The 12,898-nt window shown below is 48.8% G+C and overlaps 1 protein-coding gene across 23 annotated transcripts in view; it reads left to right on the top strand.

Annotated features, from left to right (window-relative positions):
* The first annotated feature begins 39 nt into the window (after positions 1 to 39).
* The window catches only part of LOC109383228 (uncharacterized), a 433,428-nt gene continuing 420,569 nt past the window's right edge, over positions 40 to 12,898 (top strand). For all 23 annotated transcript variants that reach the window (XR_002124125.1, XR_002124113.1, XR_002124111.1 and 20 more), the window contains exon 1: positions 40 to 246. The gene's annotated coding sequence lies outside the window, so the exon portion shown is untranslated. The remainder of the gene's footprint in view (positions 247 to 12,898) is intronic.

Genomic DNA, 12,898 nt, shown 5'->3' with positions numbered 1-12,898 from the left:
GAGCGCGAGCCGCCGTGACGTCACGGGCCGCCCGCCAGCCCGGCGCTCCCGCGGGCAGAGCGCGTGCGGACGCCGAGCACATGGGCCCTCGGGCCGGGAGGGCGCTCCGGGCGGCCCGGGTTCCGAGGGGCCGCGAGGGGCCGCGGGCGAGGATGGGCCCCGGCCCCCGCGAGCGGCCCCCGAGTGGATCTCCACGCGGGAAGGATGTCGGCGGCTCCGGTGACAACGGCTGGGAGCCCCCTTCCAGTAAGTTAGCCTTTTCTCCTCTGCGTGTCTGGAAACTCTCGGGGGCCTTGCGGGCAGGGATGCGCTTTGAGTAGCTGGACAGGGGAAGGGGTTTTCGGATGCTGATGTGTGTGCCTTAACCATGTCCTGTCCTCATCGCCAGGCTCAAGACTGGCAGCGAGTTTGGGCTTTGGGGACAGGGGGAGGGGAGGAGGGTGACAGCAAATGCCCTGTGCATGGAGGTAATGCTGGATTTTATGCACTTGATCAAGGGTATATTACTTAATCTGTGAAAATAGACCATCTTTGACCAGGATCGACTTGGGGTCGCAGATGTGGCTTGGAGGCCCCTATTTGCCAGACTAGAAGTCTGTGAGCCATATGATGCTCCCTCCATCCTTTGACCATCCCCCCTCCCCCCCCCAGCCAACAAGATAATTTCCGAAAACTCAGCAGCTCTGTGTTTTTGAAACTTTCTCTGCTTTTGCGTTGCATTTCCAGATTTGCTGGGCGCCCCCACAGCCTTATCTCCCTAATTCTTCCTTTTTGGATGGGCTGTGGGCTTCCTTAGGGTTACCCTCCCTGGGCTAACGTGCTTTTACTTGTGCCAGTGTTCAGTGGGCTGGTGTAGACTTTCAGGAAGGACAGCCACGAGGCTGCATGTGTCTGGCGTGTGGATACAACAACCATTTTCCTGATCGCTTGCAGGCATGGAATATAGTGTTCTCTTCACTGGAGCACCTAACTTCAGGCCCTGCTAGAAGAGGAGAGAAGACAGAAAATCACTCGGGAGGGTTTTGAGGGAGAAGAGGGTGAGGTTTTGGTGTTTCCTTTCCAGTCGTATGTTTTCCAGAGAGAGGCTGGCAGCCCCCTCGCACCCACCTCACCAAGACAGTTAGTCTCGGGTATTGGATCTGTTTTGTTGGTGGAGGAAACCATGGAGAAACCCCGTGTTTGTGTGTGGTGGGTGGGCCTGGGCTCTGGGGACCAAGGGGCTGGATCTGCCCAGCCGTTTGTTATGGGATGATGCAGGCCTATTTTGCATACTGGTGGTGACAAGTTGGGGCTTGTTCATTTGACACAGTCCTGTGGTCACAGCCAATCTTTATAAGTCTCCAACCAGTGGCGAAGGGGGTTGTGTGGGTCCTCCGAACCCTGAGTGGAACTTCCTGAAAGATTTATTAGGAGAAAAACCTTCCTGGAAGCAGCAGGAGGACAAACAGAGAATCCCCTGGCTGGGCAGAGCCTCGTGGCCTGGTCGCCGCTGATTGAGAGGAGTTACATCTTGGAGGTGAGGACTGACTGCCTCGTGGTCTGCAAGGCCTTGGCATAAGGGCCGACTGGAATTCCACGTGTGGGTCTAGGGGTGGAAAGGCTCGGGATGGGGGTGTCCAGTGCCCACCATAAGGCTGTACCCATTGAACCCAGAGCAAATTTGTTGTGTGGCCACATTGTTGTTTTGCCTCGTTCAGGACGATTTTTCTGTTGTTATTGTTTCTTTGCCTCATGTGAGTGCAGAATTTTGCATCAGCCAGGCCCCTCTTGAAAAGTGGAAGAAATCAGTTTCTTTTTCTCATCCATCTTCCTCTCTCTCCCCTCCCCCGCTCCCCCATGCTGGCTGATGTGCTCTTCTGTCCCTGGCTGGAGCTTTATCTGGGCTGGAAAGAGGGGTTCTTTGTCTCAGTTGTGGACTCCCTGACCCCCCCTGGTTTGTGTGCTTGCTGGTCTAAGAACCCACCGTCCACATCCAGTCAGTTTCTTGTGCCTGTAGCTTTTCTCCTCACGAATGGCAGGCAGGCAGGCAGGCCGGCTGGATTTGAGAGCCTGTGTTTGCCATGTGTGGGGCCTTCCATCTGCCCAGAATGGACACTATCCTCAGACAGCTCCGCTAAGGGGTCTCCGGGACGATGAGACACCTTTTTCCTTCCTCTTTGTGTGAGTGTCCCTGAATTTGGTCAGACCGACAGCAGACCGACCCTGTCCTGGGGAAGTGAGGACCTTGGATAGTTGCCTGGGCAGGTCCTGCATCTTTGGAGAGGTAGCTGCTGACCTGTTAGTGGCTGTACTTCACCTTGGGTAGTTTACATGCCAGATGCCCTCCTGGACCCTCGGATTTTTATTTTAGGATTTCCTTTCCTAGTTGGGTGCAGACATGATACTCTCCCTGTTGTTATTGTGTTTTTTTCTTCTCCTCCTGATGCTGGTTTGTGATCTCTTTAAGAGACCAAGCCCCCCCATCTTTGCCCCGACCCAAGATGGGAGTAGAGCAACAACCTAAAAGAATTTTGACCGTTGACGAGCCCCGTTGATGGTCACTTCTATACTTTCCCTATAAAACCTCAGAAATTCTAGGCCTTACAGAAAAGCAGTACTAAAATGGGCTCTCTGATAGGTGCCTTCTCTGTGTCTTCTGTTTTTCTGGCTTCAAGTAACTAATAACAGTACTAGTCATTAATAATGACAATAACAGTAATAGTAGCTCCTGTAATAGCATGGAAATCGTATATCACGTCAAGCCTGTGTTTTGCCCTTTGTGCCCCCTGCATCCCCACGAGGCCGCTGCAGTTAAATGTCTAGCAGTCATGGCATCCTTACAGTGATGGCAGCCTCAGTTCCGAATGCTTTAGATGTAGCGTCTCGTTTACTCTCTGAAAAAATTGTGTAAGACGGGATTATGATTATTGCTCTTTTGCTAATGAGGAACCCACAGCTCAGAGAGGTTAAAAACATCCCCCCAGGTCACACAGCTAGGGAGTGGCAGATTCCCCTGGATTTGGGTCGGGACCATCCGTCCTATTCCCGGGCCCCTTCCCAAAAGTTAAGAGGGCAGTGAAATTCAGAACAAGCGAAGGATGCTTCTCGGCCTGGAGCAGGAAGATGGAGTGTGTTCTCCACTTTCCCCACCTCACCCAGGCACAGGTAGAAAAATCCAGAGCCTTGAATAAAGACACCACTTGCTTTTTGGCTGCTGGCCTGTTCTGCTTTGGTGGAGCAGGCTGCTGACAGTGGGGCCAAGAAGCTTTGGGGGTGGGGGTGGGGAGCTTCAGTGTAGGGAAAGCTCTGGGCTTGGGGTCTGGGAATGGGGCCTCTGTGGCCTAGCAGGAGCTGTAGGTAGAGATCCGAAGCCTCAACTTTGGTGCAGAATCTATGAGTATTTGCAAAATGCTACATCCAGGCATCCTGCCTGGCTTTGCTGACAGCATTTAATTACTCTGAACCTTCACAATGAATGGGAGCTGGAACCCTTTTTGCAAATGATCACATCCCCACCCCCCCAAGCTCCCCCCAGCCATTCTGAGTACCTGCCTCTCTCCCTGGTGTGTTTTTTTAGGTCCTGTAGTGACCCTGACAATACCAATAGTGTGGTGGGCCCTCTCTCAGCCCTACCATTAACACCGAAAACGATGCTGGGTCATAAAACACAGTGGGCTCAGTCATTTTTTAAATGCAGAATTCTGAGTGGGCTTTCTTTTATTTTCTCTTCCTCTTTCAGGGGGCAGGAGGCTATGGGGTGTTGTTATGCTGGTGCCTGGTGAGTTACCTGAGACGCAGGATTATTTGTTTACTTGGCTTTTTTCTCTGGTTGACCGTGATCTTGTTGGGAACAGTGGCCAGCTTGGGGGTGGTGGGGAGGGTCGTCATCTTCACAGGTCTGTTGGCTCCCTGGGCCCTGGTACGTTGCTCAATCAGGTGGCTGTTAAGAACTGCTTTGTTTTTCAAGGAAACAAGCTCTGATCAGTCTACGGTCCTTGTCTTCTTAGATGTAAAACAGCCTGACCTGGTGGGCCACGGAGGGTTTGTCCCTAGGGAAAGGACACTGAAGAAAGAGAAAGAAACCAGAAAGCAATAGAAGACGTCTGGGGGCATCTAAGGAGCAGCACAGACCTGGGTTACTTTGGGGCAAGTTACTTCAGCTCTCTAAGCCTCAGTGTCCTTGCCGATAAAATGGGGGGAATGATATCACATCAGCTTTATAGGTTGCTGTGAGGAGGAAATAGGGGAAGAGCAGCAAGCACTTAGCTGAGTGCCTGGGCTCATAGTAAGCACTCAAAGTTAGCTAATATTATTACTGTTATAATTATCAGGCTTGGTTACTTCCTGTGGCTGCCTGGAGTAGTGGTTTCTGAACGCATTTTAATGTGTAAAGTTAACATTCTGGTTGCATAGCTCCTAAGGTGGCAGTGATCTCACTAGAGGTTTTTGCAAACATCTGAAAGGAATGCTGGCTAATATTACAGGTAAGTAAGGAAGAGATAAGAGGCTAGGCAAGCTGCAGGAGCTGGGCTCAGAAAGGACGGGAATCAGAGGGTGGCACTGCCTTTGCAAGTCCTCAGCTGCTGCACAGGGAGGAGAATGTTTCTCTCTCCCAGGGATGATGCAAAGCACTTAGCATAGAGGAAGTAAGCTCTTGAGCAAGACATCAAAGCAATTGTTATTATTTATGATTCTTCAGGATTCCCTTTTCCTGGTAAATTAGCCCCAACCAATATTTGCTACTCTGTTCAAGATCGATTCATTCACATTGATGGATGGATTCCTTTACCAAGCAGTTGCTGTGTGCCAGGCGTTCTAGATGCTGGAGATGCAAAAGAGACAAAAACATCTTTGCCTTGTTGAAGCTTCCTTGTAGTTGTAAGCCGCGCAGTGGAGGCAGCGTGGTCCCCAGAGGGAGAGGAGCGATGGATAGAGGCAGGGCAGGCTAAAACTACATCGGTTCCAGTGCAGACCGGCCCTGGCAGCTCTGTGTTAATAGATGGGAGGTGCAGAGCCCAGGACCTGGCACGTGGTCGTTACTGTGCACTTGGTAGTTGCCCTCTTTTCCTTTGGTGGCTGCCTCACAAACCGGCAACCTGCCTTTCACCTTTCACCCATTTCCCTCCCTAGTTTTATTTTTCTCCATCGTTGTACTTGTGGCCTGAATGTTTGTGTCCCTCCAAAATGCATAGGTTGAAATCCTAACCGCCCCCCATTGTGATGGTATTTGGAGATGGGGCCTTTAGGAGGTCATTCGGAGAGATGAGTCCTCAGGGTGGGGTCCTCATGATAAGATCAGTGTCTTTATTATTAAAGAGACCCTAGAGAGCTAGCTTTCTTCTCTCTGTGAGAGCAGAGAGGTGGGTGTTTACAAGCCAGGAAGCGAGCTCTCACTAGAGACTGAATCGGTCGGAACCTTGATCTTGGACTTGCCAGCCTCCAGAGCGGTGAGAAAGAATTTTTCTATTGTTTAAGCCTCCCACGTAGCAGTTGGAGCGAGCTGAAGGAGAGGTAATCCTTACTCGATATTCCATGTCTGCCTTCTTTTACTAAACTGCAAACTCTTATCAGGCTAAGGGGCTTACTAGAATTCATTCATTTTCATTAATTAAGCAAATATCTCTCGTGTGCCAGCTCTGCGCCAAGCGCTTGTTCTTGGTGTTGGGGGATGCAGAAAGGAACACAAGCAAGTGTCTGAGATTTCTGTGCGAACCTTGCTTACCGTATAGCTGGCACAGGCAGATAAGGAACAGTAGACACAGTACACAGGGAAAGGGGAGTGACAGTGTCTGAAGGGCTCATGCGTTCTGTGGGGCTGGGTGGGCTGCAGTGTGAAGGCAGATGGTCAGGGCAGGCTCCACTGGGAAGCTGACCTTGGAGTGGCCTTGACAGAGGTGAAGAAGTTAGTGTGGAGGCCAGCCTGTCAGGCCCTGGGGAGAGAGCCAGGAGGGGAGGCTGTGGGCAGGAACGGCCTGTGAGAGGGAGGAGCAGCAAGGAGAAGGGTGGATTGGAGTGGCCTGAGCAAGGCCCCAGGCAGAAGGGGAACCCGGAGAGCAGCGGTGCTTTCCGTGAGACCTGCAGGCCTTTCTGAAGACTTCGTCTTGTACTCAGTGCCATGCGGAGCCAGTGAGGGGGTTTCAAGAGAAAGCTGATTTGATCTGATTCGGCTTTTGACATGATTGGTCTGGCTGCTGTGTTGAGAACAGACTGAATCCGAGTCAGAAGCCAGGGCGACCAGCGCAAACGTGCACGTAACGCTGGTGCTGGTTGGCTGGTCGCCGAGGACGTGGCCACAGGTAACGGGCTTCTGGGCTGTTCACGGCTGTGTCCCCAAGCATGAAAGCTGCACTGCCACTGAGCACTTGAATTAAAGCCAGTCTGAATGGAGACGCACTGTGCATGGAGAATACACCTGGGATTTCAATGACTTAGTCCCGAAAAGGAGAATGTGAAGTATTTCATTAAGGAATTCTTTAATGTTGATTATGCGTTGAAATGAAACTCTGGATATATTGGGTTAAATATATTACATTTCCTTTCACCTGTTTTTTGTTTTGTTTTCTTTTTTAACGTTTTTTTAACATGGTTACTGGAAAATCGAAAAGTGTTTGTACGTGGCTCACATTCTCCGACCGTTTCTCAGTGCAGCCCTAGAACAATGGCTGGGACGTGGGAGGCTTTCAGTGACTCAGATGAGTGACAGACTGAGTGCCAGGCACAGGGATTCTGCAGTGAGTAAGAAACCGTTCTGTCTTCAGGAAGCTCCCACTGTGGGTGACAGGCAGGTTGCTGGTAGCTGCTAGGATGGAGGGAAGGCAGGTGGAAATGGGGCCACAGGCAGCCAGGTGGGGTATGGCTGAGAATCCTCACCCAGGAGCCAAGTGATAAGAGGCCTGTGGTCTCAGCAAGGACCTTGCAGACGGGGAACAGAGAGGTGAGGGCCCTGTGCCTTGGGACTGTGGCTGGGGTGGGAGAGGCAGAATGGCCAGGTAGGCTGGAGGGTGGGGGACCTCAAAGAGCATTCATTAGTGACCAGGCAGAAGCCATTTATTTAAATGGGTCTTGCAAACTCTGGGCACTTTCCAACGATTGTAATCAAGGATTTATATTTACAGATTTATATTTACAACGATGACAGACACATATGGAGGGTGGGTTTCTGGTGGGAGGTACTTGAGTAGGGGATTCCAGGCCTCTGGTGGACAGAACTGTGACTAAGGAAATTGAAACTATCTTTCCTCAAATGAAATAAATACAAGCTTATGTTTAAAAATCTAGGGAAAAAAGTCTATCAAAGGTAATTTATTTCTTGAGTTAAGTATAATCGCTGTTTTATCTTTATTGTTGTTTTAAAAAAATTGTAATTGTGGTATATATATTTGCATCCTGACTTTTCATAGTTATTAAGTTATAAGCATTCCTGAATATTATTGCATATACTTTATTCTGTTATTTTTATTAGGTAGATAATATTTTATTATTCAGTTCAGTGGCTCTTGAATTGCTTACTTAATCATTCTTTTGATTTGGATGCTTAGCTTATAATAGACTGTTTATATATATCAAGTTAAAATTTTTATTTTATTTTTTTAATTTTTTTTATAAATCCCCAGTCCTAGGATTATTGCATCAGAGCCTCTCAATATTTTGAAAGTTTTAGGTAAATATTGTGGCTCATGAGATTTGCACCACAGCCAAATTTACTGTTTTCTGGTTAGATGTGTGATGTTTGTTGCTGTCCATGATACACTGATATTAACATTTACGTAGAGTGTACATTGCATGCTAGACACTTGTTTACATACATTAGATGCACCTGTGTGAGTTTTTTCTTTACTTTCGTTTATTCAGCAGATGTTTTTAGAATGGTTATTTTATGCCAACCACTATTCTAGGCCTTGGGTATTCAGTAGTGATCTAAACAGATACGGTAGCAGTCCTGAAGGAGCTTATGATTAACTAGGGGGGGAGACAAACAAAGGAGCAAACATACACAAAGTAACGTTATTGCAAGCACTATGAAAGAATATGACATAGAAGAATGTGAGCGGATGTTTCCACGGGGGTGAGGGGATTAACCCTGAAATCTTACAATTTGAGTGAAACTTGGGAGACATTAACAAGAAGGATCAAAGAATAAACAAAAGGGAAAGATGGATGAGTATGACAATATGTTAAAGAGAAAAAGCACATCCAGCAACAACAACAACAACGAAAAGCTATAATAATAAAGAAGAAAGAGTTCCCAAAGACCAATAACAAAAAGCCAAACAACCTCACAGCAAAGTGGGTAAAAGACGTGAGCAAGCCATTCTCCAAAGAAGAAAGAGAAGTGCATGGTCCATGAGAAAAGATTCTGAACCTGCCTTGCTCATACATCAGGTTTACTGAGTTCTGATATCTGTCCAGTAGAAGTCACCCTTTTTAGGATGCCATGCTGGGCGTTTTGATAAGTCCACACAGCCGTGTAGCATAGTCGTGCAATCATCACCCTCCCTCCTCACCCACTCCCATCACCTCCAAACTTCCCTCTGGGCCCCTTATAATCAGCCTCCTCCTCCACTTCTAAGAACCCCTGATTTGTTTTCTGACCTTCCTTACAGTTTTGCCTTTGTGAGTCTGGTTCCTCTCAGCATCATACACATTTCTTGATTGCCGAGTAGGGTCTCTTCTGTGCCTATTCCGCTGTTCCTTCACCCTTCCTCCCACTGAAGGGCATTGGGGTTTCCAAGGAGTGCATTTTCATATTTTAAAATGTGCCCCATAATAGGAATTCTGACTCAAGTCTTGCGAGGCTGTGTGACAGGACCCCCCACTCAGCTAGTGAGCGTGTGACGTCACTTGAATTACCAGTGGGAAGTGTGCAGTAAAATAAAAAAAGTGTGCAGCCCCCTCCTAGGTGAACTTGAGAATTCACAGCTCATGCTAGGTGTTGCTTGCGGATACTTAGAGATGGAGGTGAATGTCTAAAAAATGAGCTGAAAGGATCTAGATCCAACTCACTGTCCTGATCTGGGCAGGGAGGAGAAAATGGGGCTGGTGGTGAGGCTCAAAGGTTACTTTACCTTTAATGCTTATTTATTTTATTTTATTTATTTTTTTTTTAGCTGAGCCATCCTGCTACCTGTTGGCAGCTCATCGGCAGCTCAGCTCGGGCCGGGAATCGAACGGCTGTTGCTCAGAGCTCGCACTCTTGAGCGAGCTCTTAACCAACTGAGGTTTATACTGGCCCTACCGAACAGCATGTGTAAAAACACAGGGCAGGAAAATGTATGGGGCATTCATAGTACGAAGGGACTCCTGTGGCTGGAGTGGCGTGGAGGGAAGGTCCAGGGGCCAGAGACACAGGATGTGGGTCCAGGTTGGGCAAGTGCCAGGTCACTGGAGGGCCATAGTGCTTTATGAGCTGCTAAGTGGGTGGGGCCTGATTTGATTGACCTTTTTCCTGGGTAGACAATGGGTTGGATGGTTGACAATGGAGGCTGGAGCCCTGTTTCGAGACTGTGTTGCAGCAGTCTAGGAGAGGGACCTGGACCCTGGCTCTAGCAGTGGAGAAGGAGAGAAGGGGACAGATTCAATAGTATTTATTTTGGAGATAGGACTTCTGCTTGGAGGGCCAAGTTGGAGGGGTTCCAGGTGGGACTGAAGAGGCAGCCAGGGGCTCTCCAAACCCAGCAGAGGCACCCGGACTTTATCCGCAGGTGATAGGGCGCTATGGAATGTTTGGAACAGGGGCAGGGACGAGATGAGAGTCGTATCTCAGAGAGACCCATCCCCACATGGTGCCACGGGCCTGGCATCTGAAGAACATTCTAGTTAATGTAGCTGAGAGTATACCAGTTACCCTATTGCTGGATGCTCGACTTCCCCCATTTTTTCAGAAGGAAATAGGAAAAACAAAAGGTGCCGTGTGTGGAAAGTCCCCTGGAGTTTATGGAAGGGCAGCTGTAGGAACAGAGGTCCCTTCCGGCGTTTCTTGTGACAGGGTTTATTCCATAGTCCCACTTACGTAATGATCCATCCAGCCGGGGCCAGTGGCAGCCTTGGGATCACGTCAACCAACCTTCCCACTGAGAGATTTCAGAAAGAGATCATGCTTATCCTGTAGAGCATCACTTTTTTACAAAACAGACGATTGCATTTGGTCCATGAACAATCCAGGCGGCGAAGGCCAGCATGTCCTGGCCTGGTTTACACTCAGAGATGCTGCCAGTGGGGCCCCATGGCATCCTGCAGCAGACTGCTTCCAGCTGTCCTTGCATTCCCCACCCAACCCCCCCAACCCTCCCTCCCCTGCCTCAGGACACCTGGGAGGAGATAGCTTCCCAGATTCCCAGACATGTGCTCTGGGAATAGAAGGGGAGCTCGGAGGCTGCCCTGGGCTTTCCACTTCTGCAGAGTTCCTGGCTGGCCTGAGCCTCTCCTGTCCCCAGGCCTTGAGCTTGGCCAGTGGTGGGATCACTTCCCTATCATTTCTCTAGACATTCTGTGCATGCTTTCTCCATTAGAGACATTTCTCACATACTCGGTTAAAAAGGAAAAACAAAGGCTTTTATTTATTTTTTTAAGTGAGAGATGCCTAAGGAAAGGGGAGATCACGATTTCAGGCGTTGTAACCTATGGGAATTGTCTTGGCAGCCACAGTTAGACAAGCACAGTAAGGTTTCACCTGAAGGGTTCCTGACACCCTTGACCGTGATTATGCAACTACCTACCTCATCTCTGATGCAGCAGGAGGACCTGACATCACAGGCCCCAGAACCACCCTACCTGGGAGCACCAACCTCCCTGAGGCAGGTAGGTCCTGGCTGTCTCCCTGCCCTCACTCCTGCCCTCCTCCTGGCCAGAGTGAGATTTTAAAGCCAGCCAACTAGACCCTGAAACTCAACGATTTAAAAGCTCATAATGGCTCCTCATGGTCAATTCAAGTACCTGCTGCACAATAGGCCCTCAGTATGTATTGATCAAATTGCTGAGTGAACATGAGTGGTGGAGCCAGGATAAGGACGCAGCCGCTCACCGACCCTCAAGGCTGAGTGCTTTCAGCCCAGTGGACACTCCTGGCCTGGATCAGAAAGAAGGCTTGTCTGGTCAGGGGCAGCGGGGGGCACCTGGATGATATGGGGCTTGGAATAATGTTGAAGGCTTGGATGATGGGCTTCTTCTAGGGGATTGGTGTCCGCAAATGTATTTCTAACGTTCACGTCTCACCCTGAGAGGGAAGTAGCCAGCCAGGGAGATGGGACCGGTTTCTATCTCTTTCCCCACTAGCTCCTCCTTACGCTTTATGTCTCAGCATAAAGGAGTCACTGCCTCCAGGAAGCATCCCTTCTTCCTCCCAAGCCACTGTGACCCTCCCCTGCAAGCACCCTGCCTCTGGGTTATCACAGTTCACACCCCACAATACTGGGTTCCTGTCAGGACCTGCAAGCTCATCAGTTTAGGAGGGTGAGCAGATTATGTAGAAGCACCAGGGGGGCCCAAAGAGTACAATGTGCAGACTGACAAACAACCAGTTCCCTTCTCTAGGCGGGCAGCTGCTCTTAGATCCAGCTCCTCACCCATCTCCCCTGCTTCCCTGTAGCAGAAGGTAGATCCAGTGAGTGATGCCAATGCTTCTACATTTTAAAGAGAAGCCATATATATATATATATATATATATATATATATATATATATATACACACACACACACACACACACACATATGTATATATATGTGTATATATGTGTATATATATATATATACATTTAAAAAAAATGTAACTCTCCTGATTTTCAAATGTTTCAATTCAGATTTTTAAAGAACACTCACAGGCCAAACAAACTACGGGTGGAGCCCAGGTCAGCAGTTTGCAGCCCCTGCATATGGCCGGCTGTCCCCCATTGCATAGCCCCCCCCCCAGACATGGCATGCGTTTCTGAGCCCCAGCACCGGTCAGGAAAGAGCACCTGGTGGGTGCTGCCTGCTTAAATCTTTGCTGACTGGGATGCCTCACCTGAGGAAGGACCTTCCTGCATATGCAGCATTAACATTTTTCCCTTAAGAAACGTTTGCACATAATGTTATTCTGGATAGCTTCCTCAGTCCCATGCATGCTTTCAGGACCGGCTCTGTGTGCCTGGGAAAGCAGTAATTTCTGAGATTCTAGAATGTTCTTTTCCTTTCCCCCTTTCCTCTCCACCCCTCAACACATGTTGTTGTTGTTTTGGAGGAAGCCAGTGCTTTTGTATCCTGCTGTGCTCCAAAGGTGATGGTGGGCTGTTAAGCAGCTGTGGATTCTGGCCAGCTAGCTGACTTCGACCCTCCCAGCTGGTTAGCCATTGCCCACTGCATGAGGGGGACAAGCATGAGTTCAGATTTCTCTGTATTTCCAGTGAGCGATCGCCAGCAAAATTGCTTAAAGAAACAAGCTAATCATTTCTCACGGTGAAAAAAGCCCACCCCATCTTGTGCATTTCCTGTCTTGTTAACCTTTCTGTGCACTATGGAGGAAAAATTCAATAAGGGGACTTATAGGCGCTTAGTATGCGCCCAGAACTGTGCAAGTCTCTGGGGAATAAAGAAGAACGACTATGGATTTTATAGTTTGGAAGACCCAGTCCTTGCCTTTGAGAGATGCAGAGAAAGAGCGAAAAAGCACTGACGTGATAATATAGCATTAATGGAGTTACAGTGCAGCACAGTGCCATTTAGTATTGTTAATCACTATAATAAAGTGGTATCTGTGTGGTAATTCCATGTTTAATGGGGGAGTGGGGCTGCCATCCCGTTTTCCATGGCAGCCACACCATTTTACATTCCCACTAGCGAGCGATGCACGAAGGTTCCTGTTTCTCCACACCCTCACCAACACTTGTTATAGTCTGTCTTTTTTATTTTTTATTTTTTTAAAGATTTTTATTGGGGAATTGGGGGA

The sequence above is a fragment of the Hipposideros armiger genome, unplaced genomic scaffold, assembly GCF_001890085.2.
Source record: "Hipposideros armiger isolate ML-2016 unplaced genomic scaffold, ASM189008v1 scaffold_78, whole genome shotgun sequence".
NCBI classification, from domain to species: Eukaryota; Metazoa; Chordata; class Mammalia; order Chiroptera; family Hipposideridae; genus Hipposideros; species Hipposideros armiger.
Note: the sequence above shows the minus strand (reverse complement) of the source record. Positions and strands in the feature narration are given on the sequence as shown.